Source organism: Mesoplodon densirostris, chromosome X (assembly GCF_025265405.1).
Source record: "Mesoplodon densirostris isolate mMesDen1 chromosome X, mMesDen1 primary haplotype, whole genome shotgun sequence".
Taxonomy (NCBI): Eukaryota; Metazoa; Chordata; class Mammalia; order Artiodactyla; family Ziphiidae; genus Mesoplodon; species Mesoplodon densirostris.
The window spans coordinates 129,457,971-129,484,183 of NC_082681.1; the positions used below are offsets into that span (position 1 = coordinate 129,457,971).

The 26,213-nt window shown below is 39.6% G+C and overlaps 1 protein-coding gene across 2 annotated transcripts in view; it reads left to right on the top strand.

Annotated features, from left to right (window-relative positions):
* Nucleotides 1–26,213, top strand: part of ARHGAP6 (Rho GTPase activating protein 6) — a 490,717-nt gene that overhangs the window by 350,900 nt on the left and 113,604 nt on the right. The window lies entirely within an intron of this gene.

The following is a 26,213-nucleotide window of genomic DNA, read 5'->3' on the forward strand; positions in this document are numbered from 1 at the left end:
TGATGGCCCTGAAATATAAGTCAACACCCACTTTTCTTACCTCTTCTCAAATATGGCCATAATTAATGCTTCATAAAACCCACATAACCCATATTAGTCTATTACTAGTAAAAAGGATAGGACCATTCCTTGTGAGGTTACTTCATTCCTATATGATTTCCAGTTCTGAACCCATTTTATTGTTTCTGGAATTACAGTGGTAATAAAGATGCTTTTCATTTAGGTTGAGAGCTGAACAAGTTGTAGGGACATAAATAATCTATCATTACATGACTTTGCATACCATTTTCCTATACCTACATAGCCTGTAGAGTCATAGAAGCTAAATGTAGCTTATAATTAATGATTAAAAGAATAGAGTTGGCTCTAAAAGTTGAGGAGATCACCAAGGTGCACAGTATCTGATACTTTTAGAACCAGGAGGCACAGAAATGTTTTTTGGTATCGTCCACACAAAGACCAGTCATCTGAGAAAATAGAATAAGGAAGCAGTGGAATTTAGTTTCAGGTGTTCTGACCCATAGGACTTCAGGCAAGACCCTCAGGTAACATATCCCTGAGCTCCAGATGTGGAGCAAAAGATGTGGTTGAATGGAAGGGAGAGGACGGTGCTAATATTCTGTGATTATTCCATGAATTTTGAATTACTTTTACTTGAAAGATTCCATATTTAGTTAATGACATCTTCCTTTTGTTTGACACTGCACTGTAATTATTCCGCAAATAAGACCCTTGGAACATGAAGCAAAATAAGCCATCCTAAAATACATTGCTTTGTGGTGTAAATTATTGACTAACTTTGAGAACTATCAGAAGAAAGGCCTTAAATTTTGAACAGGAAGTGAATATCAAGTGTAATAATGCTGGCTATGAGAAGTACACTGACATTTTTACTTCCTAAATCTGTTTTTTAAAATTTGAATTAATGAAGAAAATCATTCAGTTGATGGTTCTATTTGATGGAATTAAATGAAATGTTTTTCCAAGAAATGGATCACAGCCTGTGAAAAATTATTTTTACCTTAATTGATAAGTAATTAAAATAAATATTTTGCTGTGAAATTTGGCCCTGAAAAGTGCTTTGGGATTCTGGACCTAAAATTTAAAGAAATATAGACAAACATTTTGTTGCATTACAAAGTAATATAACTCATTTAAGTAATCAGAGTCTAATTGGCATCTTTTGAACATGAAATGCAGAAAAAGAATAAGTATGATAGAATACCAAATTATGAATAAAATCCACATACCTTTGAATACACGTACTCAGAGTAAGTTTCTGTCTGAAACTCAGGGATGCTGCTTGATCCTTTAGATTTCTTCCAACTAAGAGCTCATTATATACCATTCATGGCATCTAGAACAGCCAATCAGGTTTCTGAAAGAAAAATGTGTTGAGTATAACTAAAAATCCCTGCATCATGACTTTTAGAAGCTGTGATCAAATGTAAGGCTGTATGTTGTGATTAGTGCATATAGAGTCTTTCATTATAGGCAATAATAGGTTTAACGGGCAAAAATTTCATCAGGCTGTCTTTAAGTCAGCAAATTAGTTGACTGCACATGCTGATATATTCAAATTTACTGTTAATAAGTGGCTATGTCATTGTCTGTTCCCTGGTTCTAACAAACATAACATTGTTCTTTACCAAAAAAATGTTAGATGGTTGAGTTTCTGAAGTGTAATCAAAGTGTAGCATTCCCTAGCCCTCAGATCAGGATAAATTGATTCAAATCCCCATTCTGGTAAAATCCCAAAGCTCTTGCCAATAATTCTCTGAGAGATTATAATTTCAGGATCACCACTGCTCTATTTTCTACTTGCATTGAAGGTATTTTCTCATTCCCTGTGATTATTCCTTTATCACCATTCTGGTGTCCACCAAAAGAGGATAAAGTCCCTTCTCCTTGGCCCCATCCTGCAACCCATCTGCCATCCAAGCACCCATGAACTCAAGGTTATCACAGTAACCAAACTTTTACTCACGATCTGAAAGACAAGGCAAGGAACATATCACATACCACACCACACACACACAACAAATGTGTATCACAGGAAGCATTGCCCTGGCTCCCAAACCCCACATAGCAGCTCAGCCTCTGTCAGTATGATGACCCTTCTTAGCCTGCATCCTTCAGGCACAACCCCACATTCTCTAATAAGCAAGTCCGAATTCTACTCTCTTTTTCTTTTTCAGAGTCTCCTTACTGTCCCTTTTGTTGTCTTGTCCCCATGTTCTCAGCAGCCTCTCCTTTGCCTGAACAACAAACCAAAGCCCTGCTCTCTCTGAGAGGACCTCCGATCTAGCTATTAAATTCTTTGACACTTCTACCTTAGTAAAGCATATGGATTTTTAAATTTTATTGTAACATATGATCAACTAAAAAGCAAAATTTGTGACCAGTGATAAGAGGTAGCTGATGAGTAGTCTATCAATATTAGGTCAATAGAATAAATACTCATTACATACCCAGGTACTATTGGCAGTATAGCCGGAACTTTTTGACTATTTAAGTAATACTTTTAAAGTTTGTTCATGTACATATGTTCTTTTATTGATGCTCCACATTGGCTGAATTAAATTCAAGGAGAAAATATCCATGAAAGGCAATGTAGTATTATTAAGAGCTGGAGATTAGAATTATGTGGGTCCTGAACCCAGCTTCACCGAGGGTTTAGGGACGATTGACAAGATACTAAGCCTATCTGAGCCTCAGTTTTCTCATCAGTAAAATGAAGGTAATTATAGAACCTACCTAAAAGGATTAGTGTGAAAACTAGATGAGAGACATCTCTGGGGGGAATGGAAAATTATCACCTTCCCCAACTCCATCACTTGGCACACGGTTAATGTTTAAAAAATGCTAACAAATAAGATTCTCAGATGATCTCTGAGGATGAATCAGTAGGGAATGAATAGCCATCGTGAAGAAAGTAAGGTAGACCTTTCAATCAGAGAGAAAGAGAGAAATTACAAAAAAGAACGTGGAAGTTTATGATATGTAAAGTGTATGAATGAAAGGGAACATAGAATATGTTCCTAAAATCCAATTGTGTCCATAGTTTGCATTTATTTATGGGTATATTTATTGTATATCAAAGGCAAGAAGGATTCCTTTTGAATGAACTTGCAAAATGGATTTTAGGAGAATTGCTATCCGCTTACGTGGAGGGAGAAGAGGTTGGGGGGTGCACAGCAAGGAGGTAAGGGCGAGTAGGAGGGAGAGGAAGGAAAATGTAGATCATATTATATGCTTTTGCAATCCTTTGCCCTATTTTATTTAACTACATATATTGAAGTGCTTGAAAAAATTAAGGACAAGTCATTGGTGAACAAATAGTGGTGTTGTGGTTTTACAAAATTCATCTCATTACTTTGCCTTACCTTTCGACAATGAGAGAGAGTCATATATTTGGCCTCAAGGATCAATGAAATGATCCTTTGTTATGGCATTAATTTCTCCGGTCCATTGGATAGTGAGTCATTGCCAATTCACTATGGGCAGTTGTTCAGTGTGACGGCAAATACAAAAGAAATGATGGGGTTCTTTCTATTTATTTTCCCCCACTGCATATCCCGAGTCACAAGGTACTAAAATATGGATCTCTGTGCTTGAAATCTCTTCCACTAATGTAGGTCCCACATATACAATTTAAAAGTTAGTCAATGTTTTAGGGGGAAAAATTCAATTGAAAATTTTTTCCTATAAGCTATTGTTTCATTTATGAGTAAGTTGACTTCATAAAACAGAATTTACTAGATTGACTACTTATTTTGTTGTGTAGAGACTATAACATTTCCAAAGGATTTGTGTTATTGTTTTTCTTACTCTTTGATCTCAAATATTTTCTTTTTTTTTTAATCAGTATTTTAAAAATGGATCACAAGAATAAAATATTTTCCTCTATGGCAGTATCTCTGGAATATCTGTGGCAGAATGACCCCAGAATGTGTCTTTATTCACTTATGCATTCATTTCAAATACATATGTTGAATACTTATGAACCTAAGACCATTTGTGTTACTTAGGAGACAAATACATGCATGGTTTTATTGCTGTTTCTAAAAGCTTTTCTCCAAAATGATGAGTGAAGAAATGCCCTTATGAATTATAGGTTCCCATTCTTGCTTAATGGGAAGAAGGAAGGTCCAAGAAAGGGTTATAAAAATATTACATTCAGGGCTTCCCTGGTGGTGCAGTGGTTGAGAGTCCGCCTGCCTATGCAGGGGACACGGGTTCATGCCCCGGTCCGGGGAGATCCCACATGCTGTGGAGCGGCTGGTCCCGTGAGCCATGGCCGCTGAGCCTGCGCGTCCGGAGCCTGTGCTCCGCGACGGGAGAGGCCACAACAGTGAGAGGCCCACGTACCACAAAAAAAAAAAAAAAAAGAAGAAAATATTACATTCAGACATCTTCTGACCCAGAAACAGCTGCTCTAACTCCCTCCTGATTCCTGTAGGATCAAGCAGGGCTGCAAAACATGCAATTCATATGGAAGGACCTCAGGCTGGGATTTTGGCACAAATCAGGAACCAGATGGTCCCTGCCTGCCAGTGGTCAGAGATGAGGAAAGCATGGGTTAATTCCAGGCAGCTAGAATCTAACCTACTGCTGTGACACCTCTTTGCTGTGTCCCAATCAACTGCTTTTAATAAAGAGAAGCCATGGTAGTCAAGAGCCAAAGCACCCTTGAACTCTGAGAGGAAGCATATTTTAAATGTCTTCACCTCCTGCTATGCCTGGCCTCAGACAAAGAGTAGGCACTCAACAACAACAAATTTTATACATATAGAAAAATTTTATGTGGTGCTTTATAATTTTTTAATAAGTTCTTTTGCCCATTTTTTTTGGTAGTAGTTATTCTTTTTCCTGACTTACAGCCCATCACATTTTGCTGTTCTCACATTGCTTATGCTAGCAGCTTCTCCCCTTCTAATCTGCTGCTTCTGATTTACAGTGTGCTGGAAAATCATGTGCCCAAACTTGTTAGAAGTATGTGTGGACTGTAAGTAAAGGGATGCTCTAAGCAGAGGTAGCCTGGGAGGCTCACTTTTGAGAAAAGCTCAAAATTTTCAGTCTTGTGGCCTTGGTTTTCGAATGCTGAGAGGATGTTTTGTTTTGTTTTGGACTTTTCCCCCTTTGCTCAACTTCCTGGTTTTCAGCAGTGGTCAAGATATGTGGGTGATCTTTGAATAAGTGAGGTGTTATGAGTTCCAGGAGCCTTTCTTATCATCTATAGGAGCTCAACTCTTGAATCTTCTTTTAAAGCAGGTCTACGACTATCTAGTATTCTGGAACAATTTTATGAGTAGGTTTTCTTAAGTAGCTGGAACCGAAGTCAGCTTTTAAATGTTTCTTCTGTAGACATTTACTTAGAAGAAAATATCATTCTCCAAGATAGTTGTTTTGTTTGTTTTGCTGGAGTGGAATTGTACCCTCTTCTGAACTCAGGGACATCATCACCAATTGATTCCGATAAACACACTGACTTCCCTTTGCAACCTTTAGAAGTCAGGTATTGTGTCTTATACTTCCTTGGGAGCTCTTTGGTACCTAGAAAAATCTCTTTTACAAAGTAGGTGCTGGATAAATGTGCCAATTAATTGATGAAAATATAGAGAAGTTATCCATGACATAATGAAAATATTAAAAATGTCCTTGATCTACGTGGAATTTCCCTAGACAAAGAAATCTTGCAGTGATTTAGATGGGCCTTTTAAACAGCTAAGACAGATTACTCAGCATTGCTGTCAATTGCTCCTTTGGACTTTCATACAAATAGCCTCTGATAAGGACCTAAAAAGGGAGATGCTGTAAAAGGTTTAGAATCTATTATCATAACATCGTTACTACATTTGGCTCTGACCTGTTAGTTCAAATTGTAATATATTATAAGCAAATATACTATGATAGATATGATTGATTTTTTCCTTATTTGGGACTGAGTTTATTTGCTTAATATAATAAAGTTGTATTATTATTATTAGCTTCTTAGGCTTCAGCCCAAGGTGTAATTTGAAAAGAATAATAACAAAAAAAACCCTCTCACCCACATTCACGTACTTTATTGATTGCAAACCATCAGTACATATTCCAGAATATGCTGGAATTAACTATGTTTTATGGCTGGTCATTTGAAGATATGGGAAAAAAAGAGGAATCTTCTACTGGCTAACAACATTTAATAAGTGAGTAGACTTGGAATGAAAAGCGTAAGAAAAGCAATAATGGAGGTAAGGGACCAGAAAGAAGAAAGGCACATATAAGAAGAGGAAATGCATTGTGATGGTATTCAAGATGGTGATCAAAGCAAGCAGCAAGAGTTCTGAAAAGAAAAAAGGAAACATTATTGAAGCAGTAGGAAATAAAACAGCTATGCAGTAAAGGGAGGTGGTCCTAGGGTCATAAGCTCTGAACATATCCCTTAACGGCCAAAACTGTGATCTAAGTTAAACAGCCATTATCGAGCACTTAGTATGTGCCTAGCACAGTGATTGGTGCTGGAGTACAAAGATGAATGACAGTGACCCGATTCTCAAACTGCTCCCAGATTCTAAAAGAAAGCTCCACTTGGAGTTGGGGTGGAGAATGCTGGGGGTGGGCGTTGGAACAAATCTTCCTTCTCAACTTCAGGAGACTAACACACTCTCTGCCTATGTCTGGGTTTGTGGCGGAGAAAGGGGTGAGGAGGGCGGAGAGGGAGAGCAGTGACACCAAAAGACGTGGGGACTATGGGAAAGGCGGTCCCTCTAGAGTATTCCGATAGTTCTTTGGCTGGACTGGGAAGGGGCATATTAATTGTATATAGGCCCACTTCAGTCTTTCAGCCTAATGTCCTGGACTTTCTGCTTCTTCAGGGACTGTACCTTAAAGGATACGTACACACTGAGTCATCAGGGAAAGATTAGCTTATAGGCAGTGCCTGCTGTTTCCAAGGACAGTATAAAGTAGACAGAAGTGTTTATGAACTACATCTAAAGCAAAATGTCTACCAATAGGTGACTGCTTCAAATCAACTATGGCACATATAAAGGGTATCAATCTGTATTTGTTGGCATAGAAAGAGGTTTGGGATACATAGTTAAGTTGGAAAAAATAGATTTTTACAGTCTTCTTGCTCTGAAATGAGTCTCCTCCCCCCCCACCACCCTGTCCTCTTCCTCCATCTCCTTCTCCTTGCCCTCTTTCTCGCTCCTGTTTTCCTCCCTCCCTCTCTCCATTTGGGGAGATATTCACCAAAATATTAACAAGAGTTATCTAAGCGACTCATTCCTGAAAGCCTCTGGGAAACCAAGATTTTATTTCTTTTAAATAATTGGTGAATGGAACAAATGCAGGGGAGATAAAAGAAGTTTAGGGTATAATATTTCTCCTTCATGTTCAGTGAAAGTGATGAGTGATAGTGCGGGATCTTCTGTAGGCCTTAGGTTTATTTAATGTTCATTCTCAGGGGGGAAAAAGCTGAACATAAAAATCGAAGACAAAAAAATGATTTTTAGAAAGTGATAGGATCCCTTTTAGATCGTTAGTAAAAAAATATCTGAATAATATAAGCATTCATAGAGAGAGCTCATACAGCTTGTAATTTGAAAGGTCTGTAAGCATCTGCTAAGTATCTGGTGGAGCAATTTTCAATAAGGGAAATTATATGCAGATGGGTAGTATGTTGTTTGGGTTATAATTAACTGGTAAGTGTCGGGAGTGAAAATGTTACGTCTGTGTTAACAGACATAACACAGTAATGTAAGAACCAGCGTTTTTACTTCTGCTTATTGAGCAAAATATAATACACCAAAGTAAGTTGCACTTTCCTAATGGGATTCAATGTACACATACACAGACTGGTAGTTTTCAAACAAAAGCAATATGCCATGGTGGAGAGAACTTGTCTTTGGCAAAGGACAGCATAGGTCAGAATCGTGGTTGGGCCATTGACCCCTGAGCAAATGTTCTTGACTCTTGTACACTTACCTTACTGCCTGGAAAATGGGGAAACACCATTAAGGGGAAGCTAGTAATGTCTTCAGCATACATTTGACTCTTCCTAGCATGATTTCCAATATTGAGTGACGGTTTTAGTAATTGCTCAAGGAGGAAAGAGAGCAAATTTGAAGAAACAAAGGAAATAGTTCACCACCCAAAAGGTTGGAAATGATCGTTCTCACATATGTGATACGCAGAATTTCTTCTATTGTTCTCGGACAGAAAATTCTTATATTGTTACAGTTTAGTAGGATACCTTTCACCTTCATCTCTTAAGGAATTACCCACAGGGACATGAATGTAAAATGTCAGAATACTATTTTAACATCATCTACTAATTCTACAGGGAACAAGAAATATATGGTAAGACCTAAGTACGGACAATGTCCCCAGTTCTGGCTGTGTTGTCATTCCTGTTATCCATTCCAGTTATTGTTTTAGCTCATGGCCCTTTGAACATGGACAGCTCCCTGAGCAGCTTTTCAGCTAGTATTTTCTTCATCACATCCCTAAATTATATAAAATTCAGTGATAGTAGTTGAGAATTATTTCCAAACCTCTATTTAAAAAGTCACATCATGAATGGTATGTCTGTTTGGAGTATTAACTAGATCTGAAGTTGATATAACTCTGAGGAAATAGATTAACAGGAATACCAGAATTTAATTCAATTCTACTCACATCCATTTTATCATAGGAATTTTTACTTGAAATGAAATTAAAGAGATGCAGTCACCTGTCACAGAATTCTACGGACTGAGTGCAAGTTTGTTCTAATTATAGATGACATTTTCCCCAGTATAATGCTAAAGTAGCTTGAGAATCATAAAATCTCTCTTTTTTATATTACCTAATGCATCATCTTCATCATCATTGTGCTCTTAGGAGAATCATAGTCATGTGCTAAGTCTCTTCTCAGTAGCATGCCATATATCTCCAAAATTTTTAAATCACTGGGATAAAATATTTATTGAGTATCTGTAATATCCAAAGCATAGCACACATATAAATAGATGGCATGTTATCCATACAATGCAGTATTATTCAGCCATAAGAAGGAGTGAAGTACTGGCACACCCTACAATGTGGATGAACCTTGAGAGCATTATGCTAAGTGAAAAAAGCCAGACACAAAAGACCATGTATTGTATGATTCCATTTCAGAAATGCCTAGAATAGGCAAATCCAGAGACAGAAATTAAATTCATGGTTGCCAGGAGGTGGGGCAGAGAGAAATAGGGAGTGACTCCTAATGGGTTTGGGGTTTTTTTGGAGGGGATGATGGAAACGTTCTGGAATTAAATTAGTGGTGATAGTTGCACAACCATGTGACTCTACTAAAAGCCCCTCATTTGTAAATTTTAAAATGGTGAATTTTATGGCAGGTGAGTTATATCTCAATCTAAAAAAAGACATATCAAAAATATATACACGTCATTGGTCTCTAACTGCAGAAGCTTACCAGCTTTATACATTATATAAAATATAGAAACAGGAAAGGTTAAAGACAGTGTAGTGGTGTGGAATAATAGTACAAGAGTTGCCCCATGATCATACAGTTGATGATGATGACAATTATGATGATGAAACTAAAGTTTATTAAGTGCCATCTGATGGTCTAGCATTTTACATGTTTAAATAATTATTGGTTACTTTCCACATGCCAGGCATGTTCTTCGTTCATGGAGTGTATCAGTGAGTAAAAGCCAGAGATCCCTGTTCACAGTCTCACAGAAAGCAACTGTGAACAATAGATATGATAAATAAATGATATGTTAAAGGTGATATGTGGGATCTAAAAAAAAAAAAAGGTACTGATAAACCTAGTGGCAGGGCAGGAATAAATACGCAGACATAGAGAATGGACTTGAGGATACGGGGAGGGGAGGGGCAAGCTGGGGCGAAGTGAGAGAAGCATCAACATATATACACTACCAAAAGTAAACTAGACAGCTAGTGGGAAGCAGCCACATAGCACAGGGAGATCAGCTCGGTGCTTTGTGACCACCTAGAGGGGTGGGATAGGGAGGGTGGGAGGGAGGCTCAAGAGGGAGGAGATATGGGAATATATGTATATGTATAGCTGATTCACTTTGTTATAAAGCAGAAACTAACACACCATTGTAAAGCAATTATACTCCAATAAAGGTTTATAAAAAATAAAATAAAATACTGTTAGAGATTTTTTTTAAAAGGTGAGAAAGGCTAAGGAAAAGGAAAAGATAGAGCTGGCTAAGGGGCATTAGAAGTGCTGAGTTGCAAGTTTCAATAGGGTGGTTGGTTTTAAGCAAAACCTGAGCATCTCTAGGGAAAGGGCCAGCACAAAGGCACCAACATGGAGGTGTACAACGTGGAGGCAGGAAGCCAGTGCTGCTGTCGTGGTATGAGGTCAAGGCTGTAGTACGAGAAGAGGTCCCAGAGGTGACATCTTGTAGTGCTTCCATGCTCTTAGCAACTAAATGTACAATTCATCACCTAAAATAACTGCTATCGTTTACCATGAACCAGAAGCTTTGGAAAAAAGGTAGAATGATGTCTGGGCTTTAGGGATGCAAAGGATTTGGATAGATGTAGAGGCTATTCCATCATAGGGCTTTGTCACTGGCAAGAACAGAAATGGAAAAATGCAGAGCGTGTCTGGGTGTGCAGAAGGAGACCAGCTGGGCAGGAGTGGAGGTTTTAGATCGAAAAGTAGTGATGCAGGTGGCTGATGGGAAGAGAGAGACCCTGGATACCAGGGCAAGGAATGTGAGTTGGGTACAGTTGGCGGTTGTAAAGCACTGAGCATTTGCTCTCACCATCCTTGCTTTCTTGGGTTTCTAACAAGAAAGTTCGTCAGGAATGAGGAAGTTGAAGCAGGAAGTGGCCAGATGACTTGGCCATCTTTACATCACAATGAGAGCCAGAGCAGAGGCCAGACCCCTGGGTACCCACCCTATCCCAGGCCCTCCTGACCTCTTAGCTCACAGATGAATGCAATATATCTCAGGGCCCCAGACCAAATAATAACATTATGGGAACATCTAGAAATAGATTAATTAAAAAAGGAAAAGTCTTTAATGTCTTTCCTATAAAATATAATGTTGCATTTAAAAAGTGTTGCCACAGAATATTCTCCAGCCAAACCTAGAGCTATTCAAAAATGCTCTTGCTTAGTCAGAAATAAAAACTACTTAATGAAAGGTCTATAAAAAGAATTTTAATAACCTTATTGCTCTATCATTTACATATCATAAAGTTCACCTGTTTAGAGTGTACTATTGAGTGGGTTTTAGCATGTTTTTTTGTATCTTTACAAAGTTTGTAACCATCACCACAATCTAGTTCCAGAACATTTTCATCACCTGAAAAGAAATCCCATACTCATTAGCAGCTGCTCCCTATTTCTCTTCACCTAACCCCTAGACACCCACCAATCTTCTTGCTGACTCGATGGGTTTGTCTATTCTGGACATTTCATAAAAATGGAATCATACAATATGTGGTTGGAAAATGAATCTCTGAGAACCTCTACAGCAGGGTTTCTCAGAGTCAGCATTCTTGGCACTTGGACCAGATAATTCTTTGTTGTGGGAACTGTCCTGTGCACTGTAGGATGTTAGCAGCATCCCTGGCCTCTACCCTCTGGATGCCAGTAACACCTCCTCCCCCAGTTGTGACAACGAAAAATGTCTCCAGACATGGTCATATGTTCCCTGTGGAAGAGGGGGAACAGCATTTCTCCCAGTCGAGAACCACAGATCTACACTTACCTAAGAACTGAGCTGTGTGTAGAGGTGTAGAAGTGGGGGGGGGGTGCCTGGACCCAGCATCTGTGGTGGAAAAACCACTGTTTCAGGGTCCTTGAAGATCTGAATGATGAACCCTGAGTTCTAAAATTCTGATTGCTTTTAGAAAATAGTGAAGAGATAAATAGGGGAAAGGAGGGACTTCCCTGGTGGTACAGTGGTTAAGAATCTGCCTGCCAATGCAGGGGACACGGGTTTGATCCCTGGTCTGGGAAGATCCCACATGCCGCAGAGCAACTAAGCCCATGAGCCACAACTACTGAGCCTGCATGCTACAACTACTGAGCCTGCATGCCACAACTACTGAAGCCTGTGCACCTACAGTCCGTGCTCTACAGTGAGAGAAGCCACTGCAGTGAGAAGGCCTCACACCACAACCAAGAGTAGCCCGCGCTCGGCACAACTAGAGAAAGCCTGCGCGCAGCAAAAAAGATACAACACAGCCCCCCCCACCAAAGAAAAATGCAGCTGGCAAATCTAAAAAAAAAAAAAATAGGGGAAAGGAGCACAATAGTTATTTAGGTTAAATTGATGTTCAAAAAATATCTGGTGGGAAAAACCATCCACTTTTCAGAGTATTAAAAAAAATTGAAATTGTTATTTAAAAAATAAAATAAAATTGTATGTGCCAGTGGTCTTCACGTTCATTATGAAGCATTGGAACCATGGTGCCAATAATTCAAAAAGTATATCAGTTTGGATTTGGCATGTTCTCCGCTGCAGCCACAAAAGTGTATTAATGGTTCTCAGAGAGTTTTGCTTAACTCAGCTTTAAAATTATACTGCAGCATTTTGCGCCAGAAACTCTGGTCTGAGGTGCCAGGCACCAGGTGTGAGGCCTCTGTATGCGGGCCCCTGTGAGCCAGTGAAACCAGACTAAGCACAAAGGAAAAGAAAAAGACCATGGTTGACCGTGGGTAACTGAAACTGCAGAGAGCCAAACCGTAGATCCTTCATATTGCATGCCTGGATGCTATAACCAGATTTCCCCAGTGAGGAGGCGTGGTTAGCCTGGGGTCTCCATCTTTAGCAGAGATGGTCCAGATAAACTATTCTTTCAAGCAGAGTTTGTGCTACACTGCAGCCGTGTGGCTGACAGGGTCTTGGTGCTCCAGCCTGGTGTGAGGCCTGAGCCTCTGAGGTGGGAGAGCCAAGTTCAGGATATTGGACCAACCAGAGACCTCCCAGCCCCACATAATATAAATCAATGAGAGCTCTCCCAGAGATCTCCATCTCAACGCTAACACCCAGCTCCACCCAACGGCCAGCAAGCTCCAGTGCTGGACACCCCATGCCAAACAACTAGTAAGACAGGAGCACAACCCCACCCATTAGCAGAGAGGCTGCCTAAAGGCATACTAAGTTCACAGACACCCCAAAACACATTACCAGCTGTGGCACTGCCAACCAGAAAGATAAGATCCAGCCCCACCCACCAGAACACAGGCACCAGTCCCCTCCACCAGGAAGCCTACACAAGCCACAGAACCAACCTCACCCACTGGAGGCAGACACCAAAAACAATGGGAACTACAAACATGCAGCCTGTGAAAAAGACACCCCAAACACAGTAAGTTAAGCAAAATGAGAAGACAGGGAAATACGCAGCAGATGAAGGAGCAAGGTAAAAACCCACCAGACCAAACAAGTGAAGAGGAAATATGCAGTCTACCTGAAAAAGAATTCAGAGTAATGAGAGTAAAGATGATCCAAAATCTTGGAAACAGAATAGAGAAAATATAAGAAATGTTTAACAAGGACCTAGAAGAACTAAAGAGAAAACAAACAATGATGAACAACACAATAAATGAAATTAAAAGTTCTCTAGAAGGAATCAATAGCAGAATAAATGAGGCAGAAGAACAGATAAGTGACCTGGAAGACAAAATAGCGGAAATAACTACTGCAGAGCAGAATAAAGAAAAAAGAATGAAAAGAATTGAGGACAGTCTCAGAGACCTCTGGGACATCATTAAATGCACCAACATTTGAATTATGGGGGTCCCAGAAGAAGAAGAGAAAAAGAAAGGGCCTGAGAAAATATTTGAAGAGTTTATAGTTGAAAACTTCCCTAACATGGGAAAGGAAATAGTCAATCAAGTCCAGGAAGCACAGAGAGTCCCATACAGGATAAATCCAAGGAGAAACATGCCAAGACACATATTAATCAAACTATCAAAAATTAAATACAAAAAAAATATTAAAAGCAGCAAGGGAAAAGCAATAAACAACATACAAGGGAATCCCCATAAGGTTAACAGCTGATCTTTCAGCAGAAACTCTGCAAGCCAGAAGGTGTGGCAGGATATATTTGAGGTGATGAAAGGGAAAAACCTACAACCAAGATTACCCAGCAAGGATCTCATTCAGATTTGGTGGAGAAATTGAAACCTTTACAGACAAGCAAAAGCTAAGAGAATTCAGCACCACTAAACCAGCTTTACAACAGATGTTAAAGGAACTTCTCTAGAAGTTCTAGAAACACAAGAGAAGGAAAAGACCTACAATAACAAACCCAAAACAATTAAGAAAATGGTAATAGGAACATACATATCGATAACTACCTTAAATGTAAATGGATTAAATGCTCCAACCAAAAGACATAAACTGGCTGAATGGATACAAAAACAAGACCTGTATATATGGTGTCTACAGGAGACCCACTTCAGGCCTAGGGACACATACAGACTGAAAGTGAGGGAATGGAAAAAGATATTCCATGCAAATGGAAATCAAAAGAAAGCTGGAGTAGCAATTCTCATATCAGACAAAATTGACTTTAAAATAAAGACTCTTACAAGAGACAAAGAACAACACTACAAAATGATCAAGGGATCAATCCAAGAAGAAGATATAACAATTGTAAATATTTATGCACCCAACATAGGAGCACCTCAATACATAAGGCAAATGCTAACAGCCATAAAAGGGGAAATCGACAGTAACACAATCATAGTAGGGGACTTTAACACCCCACTTTCACCAATGGACAGATCATCCAAAATGAAAATAAATAAGGAAACACAAGCTTTAAATGATACATTAAATAAGATGGACTTAATTGATATTTATAGGACGTTCCATCCAAAAACAAAAGAATGCAGTTGCTTCTCAAGTGCTCATGAAACATTTTCCAGGATAGATCATATCTTGGTTCACAAATCAAGCCTTGGTAAATTCAAGAAAATTGAAATCATATCAAGTAACTTTTCCGACCACAACGCTATGAGACTAGATATCAGTTACATGAAAAAAATTGTAAAACGTACAAACACATGGGAGCTAAACAGTACACAACTAAATAACCAAGAGATCACTGAAGAAATCAAAGAGGAAATCAAAAACTACCTAGAAACAAATGACAATGAAAACATGACGACCCAAAACCTATGGGATGCAGCAAAAGCAGTTCTAAGAGGGAAGTTTTTAGCAATACAGTCCTACCTCAAGAAACAAGAAACATCTCAAATAAACAACCTAACCTTACACCTAAAGCAATTAGAGAAAGAAGAACAAAAAAACCTCAAAGTTAGCAGAAGGAAAGAAATCATAAAGATCAGAGCAGAAATAAATGAAAAAAAATGAAGGAAACAACAGCAAAGATCAATAAAACTAAAAGCTGGTTCTTTGAGAAGATAAACAAAACTGATAAACCATTAGCCAGACTCATCAAGAAAAAAGGGAGAAGACTCAAATCAATAGAATGAGCAATGAAAAAGGAGAAGTAAAAACTGACACTGCAGAAATACAAAGGATCATGAGAGATTACTACAAGCAACTCTATGCCAATAAAATGGACAACCTGGAAGAAATGGACAAATCCTTAGAAAAGCACAACCTTCTGAGACTGAACCAGGAAGAAACAGAAAATATAAACAGACCAATCACAAGCACTGAAATTGAGACTGTGATTAAAAATCTTCCAACAAACAAAAGCCCAGGACCAGATGGCTTCAAAGGTGAATTCCATCAAACATCTAGAGAAGAGCTAACACCTATCCTTCTCAAACTCTTCCAAAATATAGCAGAGGGAGGAACCCTTCCAAACTCATTCTGCGAGGCCACCATCACCCTGATACCAAAGCCAGACAAAGATGTCACAAAGGAAAAAAACTACAGGCCAATATCACTGATGAATATAGATGCAAAAATCCTCAACAAAATACTAGCAAACAGAGTCAAACAGCACATTAGAAGGTTCATACACCTTGATCAAATGGTATTTATCCCAGGAATGCAAGGATTCTTTAATATATGCAAATCAATCAATGTAATAAACCATATTAACAAATTGAAGGAGAAAAACCATATGATCATGTCAATAGATGCAGAAAAAGCTTTGGACAAAATTCAACACCCATTTATGATTAAAAAAAAACCCTCCAGAAAGTAGGCATAGAGGGAACCTGCCTCAACCTAATAAAGGCCATATATGACAAACCACAGCCAACATTGTCCTCAATGGTGAGAAACTGAAGCCATTTCCTCTAAGATCAGGAACAAGACAAGGTTGTCCACTCTCACCACTATTATTCAACATAGTTTTGGAAGTTTTAGCCACAGCAATCAGATCAGAGAAGAAAAAGAAATAAAAGGAATCCAAATTGTTAAGAAGAAGTAAAACTGTCACTGTTTGCAGATGACATGATACTATACATAGAGAATCCTAAAGATGCTACCAGAAAACTACTAGAGCTAATCAATGAATTGGTAAAGTAGCAGAATACAAAATTAGTGAACAGAATCTCTTGCATTCCTGTACACTAATGATGAAAAATCTGAAAGAGAAGTTAAGGAAACACTCCCATTTACCACTGCAACAAAAAGAATAAAATACCTAGAGATAAACCTGCCTAAGGAGACAAAAAACCTGTATACAGAAAACTATAAGACACTGATGAAAGAAATTAAAGATGATATAAACAGATGGAGAGATATACCATGTTCTTGGATTAGAAGAATCAACATTGTGAAAATGACTGTACTACCCATAGCAATCTACAGATTCAGTGCAATCCCTATCAATCTACCAATGGCATTTTTCACAGAACTAGAACAAAAAATTTCACAATTTGTATGGAAACACCAAAGACCCTGAGTAGCCAATGCAATCTTGAGAAAGAAAAACAAAGCTGGAGGAATCAGGCTCCCTGACTTCAGACTGTACTTCAAAGCTACAGTAATCAAGACAGTATGGTACTGGCACAAAAACAGAAATAGAGATCACTGGAACAGGGTAGAAAGCCCAGAGAGAAACTCACACACATATGGTCACCTTATCTTTGAAAAAGGAGGCAAGACTATACAATGGAGAAAAGACAGCCCCTTCAGTAAGTGGTGCTGGGAAAACTGGACAGCTACATGTAAAAGAATGAAATTAGAACACTTCCTAACACCATACACAAAAATAAGCTCAAAATGGATTAAAGACCTAAATTTAAGGCCAGACACTATCACACTCATAGAGGAAAAAATGGGCAGAACACTCTATGACATAAATCACAGCAAGATCCTTTTTGACCCACCTCCTAGAGAAATGGAAATAAAAACAAAGGTAAACAAATGGGACCTAATGGAACTTAAAATCTTTAGCACAGCATGGAGACCATAAACAAGACGAAAAGACAACCCTCAGAATGGGAGAAAGTATTTGCAGATGAAGCAACTGTCAAAGGATTAATCTCTAAAATATACAAGCAGCTCATGCAGCTTAATATCAAAAAAGCAAACAACCCAGTCCAAAAATGGACAGAAGACTTAAATAGGCATTTCTCCAAAGCAGATATACGGGTTGTCAACAAACACATGAAAGGATGCTCTACATCACTAATCATTAGAGAAATGCATATGAAAACTACAATGAGGTAACACCTCACACCAGTCAGAATGGCCATCATCAAAACATCTACAAACAATAACTGCTGGAGATGGTGTGGAGGAAAGGGAACCCTCTTGCATTTTTGGTGGGAATGTAAATTGATACAGCCACTATGGAGAATAGTATGGAGGCTCCTTAGAAAACTACAAATAGTACTACCATACGACCCAGCAATCCCACTACTGGGTATATACCCTGAGAAAACCATAATTCAACAAGAGTCATGTACCACAATGTTCACTGCAGCTCTGTTTATTTTACACTAGCCAGGACATGGAAGCAACCTAAGTGTCCATCCACAGATGAATGGATATAGCAGATGTGGCACATATATACAATGGAATATTACTCAGCCATAAAAAGAAACAAAATTGAGTTATTTGTAGTGAGGTGGATGGACCTAGAGTCTGTCATACAGAGTGAAGTAAGTCAGAAAGAGAAAAACAAATACCGTATGCTAACACATATATATGGAATTAAAAAAAAAATGTCATGAAGAACCTAGGGGTAAAACGGGAATAAAGACACAGACCTACTTGAGAATGGACTTGAGGATATGGGGAGGGGGAAGGGTAAGCTGTGACAAAGCGAAAGAGAGGCGTGGACATATATACACTACCAAACGTAAAATAGATAGCTAGTGGGAAGCAGCTGCATAGCACAGGGAGATCAGCTTGGTGCTTCGTGACCACCTAGAGGGGTGGGATAGGGAGGGTGGGAGGGAGACGCAAGAGGGAGGAGATATGGGGATATATGTATACGTATAGCTGATTCACTTCGTTATACAGCAGAAACTAACACAACATTGTTAAGCTACTATACTCCAATAAAGATGTTAAAAAAAATTATACTGCAGGTTATAAGCACCCCTTGAGCAGCAAAAAGAAGCATAAGATTTGATTTATGCTGTGGCTAATGAAAACAAGCGGGCAATCGCAGTTTTATCATATCCTACTCATGTAAATTAGTCTATGGAATGGGAGAAAGAGAGGAAGCATGTAGGATTCAGAAATATGTACATTTTAGAACGTCCGTTTATAAGTGTGACCTCTTTTCTATTCAGAAATGCGTGAGTGGAGGAGGCCCTCTTCCTCCCTGGTAACGCGTTTATAAATGAATGGGCTGAAGGAAATCGTGTCTGTGGTTTGTTCTTGTTCTCAAGATCTGCCCTGCTCAGAGTGGGAACCTTAAAATTATGGAGGTAATAACTGGCCCATTTCCTGCTCTCAATTTTAAGGAAGTGTTTTCTCATACTGCCTTAGTCTGTCTAACCTTGACTGCCTAGGAGTTGATGCCCTGTGTATGGCAGTGCTGTCAGACTAAAGTTAGTAAACTCGAATTGTGTTTACGAGTACGTTGCTGTTGTACAATGGCTTCTCTGTGAATATAAAATGTGAATTTTCTTATTTCTCATAGACTATAGCAATTCCAGAATGTTGCTTTTAACACTCTTGTTTATATCAGGGATATTGCAGAATGCCTTAAACTCATGCCGACTTGGGTCTGGGTCTCACAGATCAGCTATTAAATTGAGTAAAAGCAAAACTTTTGGAAAAAAAAAACACACCACACCTGTGTGGTGGTTCATCTGGAAAGATCTGTTCCCACTCAGTTCTTCACAGAATTGTTATGGGGATTAGATGAAATTATCTCAATGAAGTATGTGGAGTAGTGTTTAAGCCTAGTGAGCACTTAAGAAACTGGGAGCTAATATATACACATTAGCTGAAACATCTGAAACCATAACATGGTAGAATATCACCTTGTGATCAATTTTCTCATAAAACTGCACAAGCTGAAACCACGTAATATTGGGTCCCTTTACAAAATGCTTCTTTTTTTTGCGGTACGCGGGCCTCTCACCGCCGCGGCCTCCCCCGTTGCGGAGCACAGGCTCCGGACGCGCAGGCTCCGGACGCGCAGGCTCAGCGGCCATGGCCCACGGGCCCAGCCCCCCCGCGGCACATGGGATACTCCCAGACCGGGGCACGAACCCGCACCCCCTGCATCGGCAGGCGGACTCTCAACCACTCGCGCCACCAGGGAGGCCCTACAAAATGCTTCTTGAAGTGCCACCTCTGACTTCTTTTATAATATAAATTTAGAAGAAATTGGTCCCAATGCAGACTACACTTTAGAGCCACTTGGGTAGCTTTTAAATAATACTCCTGTCTGGGTCCCATTCCATCTAGCTTCTGATTTAATTGGTCTGAGCAATGGCTCCAATTCATTGTGTTTTTGAACACAATGTTTTTGAATACCTGGGGAGCTTTTACAAATATTGACGGCCAGGTACCGCTCCCTAGAAATTCTGTTTCAGTTGAATATAATGTGCAACCACGGTTGAACTCCATGGGACACAATCTCTTCCACTGTATGAATTGTTATATGTGTCTCTTAGACATTTACTGTATAAGAAAAGTTGTAGTTCTATCAACTTTGCCCAAATCAGTGGGTTTTTTTCTTTTAAGCGAAGTTCCATTTAGTGCCATGAGTGGAATTAAGTACACTCAACACAGTAGCATTTGCAATTGATTATAAAATAGGAGTATCGGACCCACTGAGTTTTGTTTCTTTGTTTGTTTTTAACCTTTTTTAGCAGTAAAGTATTTTTTTACAACTTTATTGGAGTATAATTGCTTCACAATGGTGTATTAGTTTCTGCTTTATAACAAAGTGAATCAGTTACACATATACATCTGTTCCCATATCCCTTCCCTCTTGCATCTCCCTCCCTCCCACCCTCCGTATCCCACCCCTCTAGGTGCTCACAAAGCACTCGGTGTTTTGCTGTTTTGTAGACACATTCTTTGTGTGGCCAAAAATCCTGTTTGCGGTGGTCACACCACAACTAGATTAGAATGTGGGGCAGCCCAACAAACAAGTGTTAATTTAAATTTATTTATTTATTTATTTTTAGCTGTGTTGGGTCTTCATTTCTGTGCGAGGGCTTTCTCTAGTTGCGGCAAGCGGGGGCCACTCTTCATTCTGGTGCGCAGGCCTCTCACTATTGCGGCCTCTCTTGCTGCGGAGCACAGGCTCCAGACGCGCAGGCTCAGTAGTTGTGGCTCACGGGCCCATTTGCTCCGCAGCATGTGGGATCTTCCCAGACCAGGGCTTGAACCCGTGTCCCCTGCATTGGTAGGCAGATTCTCAACCACTGCACCACCAGGGAAGCCCCAAACAAGTGTTAATTTGAATCAAGTGTTAAGACTGCTAGCAACAAACCAATGTGACCACCCTCACTGGGTTCAATTAGCAACCCTGCAGGCGAGGCACTAGGTTTATTCCATTATCATTTCCTTCATCCAGCAAAATCCCTCATCTTCCTCAGGGATGAAATAATAATGATCTCAAATGTAAGGCATATTTTGTTCATCTTAATTTTCTCTATGTCCTTTTTCTCTGAGTACAAGCATAATACATGTTGGTAAATAAATTCAAACAATATTGAAATACATTAGGCAGAATGTTAAAACCCCTAAGAATCCCCTCGTAAAGCAATAATTACTATTAACCATTTGAGAATATTTTTTCTGCTCTTTCTGTGCTTAGGCTCACATATATTTCCTGTAAAAATTATAGTAGACATCATGCTGTTCTGCCACTTCCTTGTTTACCTTTATATAAGTGGACATCTTTCCAAGTTTATACAGAGAGAGCTACTTCATTTTTCTTACTGGCTGCATAGAATTCCATTGAGTAGATATCCCATTTCGTAGTTTATGTAGCTAGTCACCCACCGATAGATACTTAGGTTGTTGATGTTTATATATGCATGTATGTGTGTGTGTGTGTATATATATATATATATAGAATAGAATGCACATGTAGAAAAGTGCACCTATCATTCAATCGTACATAAGCTTACAACTTAATGTTTCCCCAAAGTGAACACACCTATGCCAGATGAGGAAACAACATGACCAGCACCCTGGGCCCCCCTTGAACGTCCATCCAGTCACTTCTCCCCGACAGTAACTCCTAATCTGTCTTTTCACAGTGCAGATTTGCCTATTTTTACACTTTGCATTGATGGTTTTATACAGTATGTTCTCTTTAGTGTCAAACTTCTTTCATTCAACGTGTCTGTGGAATTCATCCATATTGTTGTAGGTGGGCGGAGTTTGTTTATTCATTCTCATTGCTACACAGTGTTCCACTGTGTTGGTATACCGCAATTCAGCCATTCTACTTTGGTGAATGTTTGCGTAGTTTACAGTCTTTGGCTGTTGCAAATAGTGCCACTATGAACATTCTTGGGCACATTTTGGTGAACATAGGCATGCATTTCTGTTGTTTTTATGTTGATTTTTTTTTTTTTTAGCTCTCAGAGGTGGTGTTGAGGTGAATATCTTTGTGAATGTATCTTGCACCTTCTGTATTTCTATAAAATACATTCTTAGAAGTAGAATTGCTGGGTCAGATGGTATGCACAGTTACATTCTGAGTAGATATGCAGACCTGCTCTCCAAAAATATTTTAACTACATCCCGAACAACCCACTGTGACTGCGTCCCTTTGCTATTGCCATTATCTGTGACACAGACACTGCTGTGGTGTCTTCTGGGCTATGAGGCAAGGCTAATGAAAACCAAAATCTTCTTTTTGGCCCTTTTCAGACACTTCCTAGTGGGCTACCGCCTCTCCCATGTGTCCACTGAAGGACAAAAATTTTAATGACCTAGAGTTCCAGGGTGCCAGGGCATAGCGAGAAAATGCCAGCTGAAACTATTGAGTAAATGGATGCTATGAGAAGACGCACCAAACGGACCCCATGGCTCTAAGTGCTCTCCACCCCCAGTTGAGATTACCTCATTTCCCAGATAGAGATTCTAACCTGGAAATGAGAAGCACATATCTTACCAACAGTTGGCCCATTCAAAATGCCCTCTCCTTGAGAGGCATTCGACTTGGGCACTATTTCCTAATCTTGAAGCTCTTGACACTTAGAGTGGGATCATTCTTTGTTTGGGGGGCTGTCCTGGGCACTGTAGGATGTTGAGCAGCATCCCTACCCTCTGTCCACTAGATGCCAGTAGCATTCCACCCCTCAGTTGTGACAACCAAAAATGTCTCCAAGTATTGACGCATGGCCCCTGGGAGGTAGAGTCACCCCCCAGTTGAGGACCACTGGGCTACTGCTTACAGAGGGCCCTGGCTCTAAATCAAATTATGCTCACATTCTGGCTCCACCACTCCTGTTGTGTGACCTTGGGCAGAGTACCCAAATTCTCTGTGCCTCAGTTGCCTCATCTGTAAAATAGAGATGTTAGTAGTAATACTTACCTTAATCCGTCGTTCTAAAGATTAAATGAGGTTCTTCACGTGAAGCACGTAGCACGGTCTTTGGTACAAAATAAGTATTCCAAGTAGTTAGCTTTATTAGTTGTAATCTTTATTATTATTACTATCCTTATTATTTAAAAACCGAGGTGGTGGAAAAAAGTATCTAGTTTCTGAAAAAGGATGTGGATAATATATATCTGAAAGACATCAAAGGACAGTGTTCTTGGAACAGGTAGTGGGAAATGTGGAGAAAGCATTATTTAAATGCTACGAAGGAAAACAGCAGCATTTGGTTGTACCTCTGTTCCTTCTCAAATTAGCATTTATGGAAACCAGAATTTGTGGAAAATGGACTTTGGCAGCAGAATTGGGCGTTTTTAGGAACGTGCTCAATCACCGTGGGAAAGTATATATTTCATCGTGTTCTTCTTGTTAATATGAAATTAGTAAATTTTCAGTAGTTTGGTAAACGCTTTTATTTTAAACAATAAAATAAGTTCAGTGCTAAAATAGCCATATTGTTTTTGATATTATTGGGTAGAGAATTTTATGTTGTGAGTTTTGTTGTGGCGATTCTCTCCTCATACATCTTCTCCCACCAGAGGTCTAACTTAGATAAACCTGGGTGCCGGGAAATGTTGTCTTCTTGTCAGTGGGACAGAGTGGCATTCTGGACAGGGTTCTAGATGAGAAGTGTGAGGCCAGGGCTGTGTCTTTGTGTTGCCAAAGTGCCATCTTGGCAAGTCACTTCTTCCCTTTGGGTCTCAGGTTCTCTACTGAGCAGGTAGGATTAGTTCAGCGTTTCCCAACTATGTTCTGAGGAATCTGAGGGGTATGAAGACATGTTCTGAAAAGAAAAAAAGAAAAGGAGGTGAGATTATAGCAAATGTATTTAGAAGATACTCTGAGTTACAGTGTTCCCTCTGCAGGACTTCTCAAGTTTTCCTTAGTTATAGTTATTGTGATTCTTTAAGATGGGCCTCACATGAACAACTTTCTCAGACTTACTTGATCATGGAACAGTTTGGGAAATCCTGCATTAAATAGTTTATGAGTCCCTTGTAGGCATAGAAATTTTGATTCCCTCTGTGTTCATTTTCTATTGCTGCTGTGTCAAATTACCACAAACTCAATGGCTTAAAACAGTACACACATTATCTTACAGCTCTGTAGGTTAGAAACCTGACACAGGTCTCACTGGACCAAAATCAAAGTGTCAGCAGGGCTGAATTCCTTCTGGGGGCTCTAGGGAAGAATCCATTTCTTTACCTTTTCTAGCTTTTAGGAGCCACCCACATTCCTAGGCTCAGGGCACCCTATCTCCAACTTCAAAGCCAGAAATATTGCGTCTCTCTGACCAATTTTCCGTAGACATTTTTGCCTCTCTGAACTTTGCTGAAAAAGGTGCTCCTATTTCAAAGGCCCATATATTTATATTAGGCCCACATGGGTAATCCAAGGAACTCTCCACATCTCAAAGTCATTAATTTAATTACATCTGCAAAGTCCCTTTTGCCATGTAAGGCAACATGCAGTTGAACCTTGAACAATACAAGGGGGGGTGTCGTTAGGGGCACCAACACCCCCCACAAACCGCACAGTTGAAATTCAGCATGTAACTTACAGTGGCCCTCAGTAAACAGTGTTCCTCCGCATATACGCTTCCATATCTGCAAACTCAACCAACCGCAGAATGTGTAGTACTGTAGTATTTACTACTGGGGGGCAAAACTGCACATAAGTGGACCCACACAGTTCAAACCCATGTTGTTCAAGGGTCAACTGTACTTCCAGTTTTCAGGGATTAGGGTGTGAACGTCTTTGGGGGTACCATTATTCTGCCAACCACATTATCTGTCTCAGTGGCTTCTCCATTTTTCTTTTCTTTTTTCTTTTCTGTGTTGGATCTTCATTGCTGTGTGCGGACTTTCTCTAGTTGCAGCAAGTGGGAGCTACTCTTCGTTGCGGTGCACGGGCTTCTCATTGCGGTGGCTTCTCTTGTTGCAGAGCACGGGCTCTAGGCATGTGGAATTCAGTAGTTGTGGCACGTGGGCTCAGTAGTTGTGGCTTGAGGGCTCTAGAGCGCAGGCTCAGTAGTTGTGGCACACGGGCTTAGTTGCTCCGCGGCATGTGGGATCTTCCCGGGCCAGGGATTGAACCCGTGTCCCCTGCATTGGCAGGCAGATTCTTAACCACTGTGCCACCAGGGAAGCCCTTCTCCATTTTTCGACAGTGGAGACTGTGAGGGACTATTCTGTAGAGCCAGAAAGAAGCTAGGGTGATGATCTTTCTTGTTTATTTGCTTCTGACCCTATTAAGCATTGCAGTATGGAATGACTATCTTGCAGGAGGTATTAAGCTCTTCTGGCTTTTCCTCACCTGAAGAGCAATAAAATCAAAGAACACAAGAGTAATTAAAACAAGGCTACTGAACTGTTCTGTGCAGCATTTTGTTTTTAGCTTCTCTCCTTATATAGACAAGAATACCTCCTTGAAAGGAACTGGGATCTGAACTGTACTTTATTTTAACATGTAAAATTGCCAGGCTAGATATCAACACTTAGTCATTGGAATTAAAATATGAACATAAAGGGATTAAGAGAGTTTACTTGCTCTTTTTGGTAGAGCCATTACCTGGCTCAGTTTCTTAAAAAAATGAACCCTCCAAATGTTTAAATTTTTCAAGCCACTCTTGATCATAAGCTTGTGAAGAGAAAAGAACCTGAAGAATTGTATTCTTTCTCACTGCTTGGTAAAAGCTCCAAAAGCCAATCTATATGAAGTGGAAGCATTGTATGGGTTTGGTTGTACTTGATATTTTATCTCACATGAAAGGAATGAGGTGGAAAATGAGTTTTGCACTGAAATTATTTTAAAATCTTGGTGTTCAAACTCACATTATTTAAGTTTTTGTTGTTGGCTTTGTTTGGCTGTTTGTAGAGTTATCGTATGATCCAGCCATTCCACTCCTAGGCATATACTCAAGAGAATTGAAAACATGTTCACATGAAAATTTGTACATGAAAATTCACAGCAGCTTTATTCAGAATGGCCAAAAAGTGGAAACAACCCAAATATCCATCAACTGATGAATGGATAAACAAAAGTTGGTATATCCATACAGTGAATGTTATTCAGCCATAAGAAGGAATGAAGTACTAATGCATGCTACAATATTGATGAACCCTGAAAACATGCTAAGAGAAAGAAACCAGAAACAAAAGGCCACATTTTATATAATTCCACTTATATTAAAAGTCAAAGATAGGCAA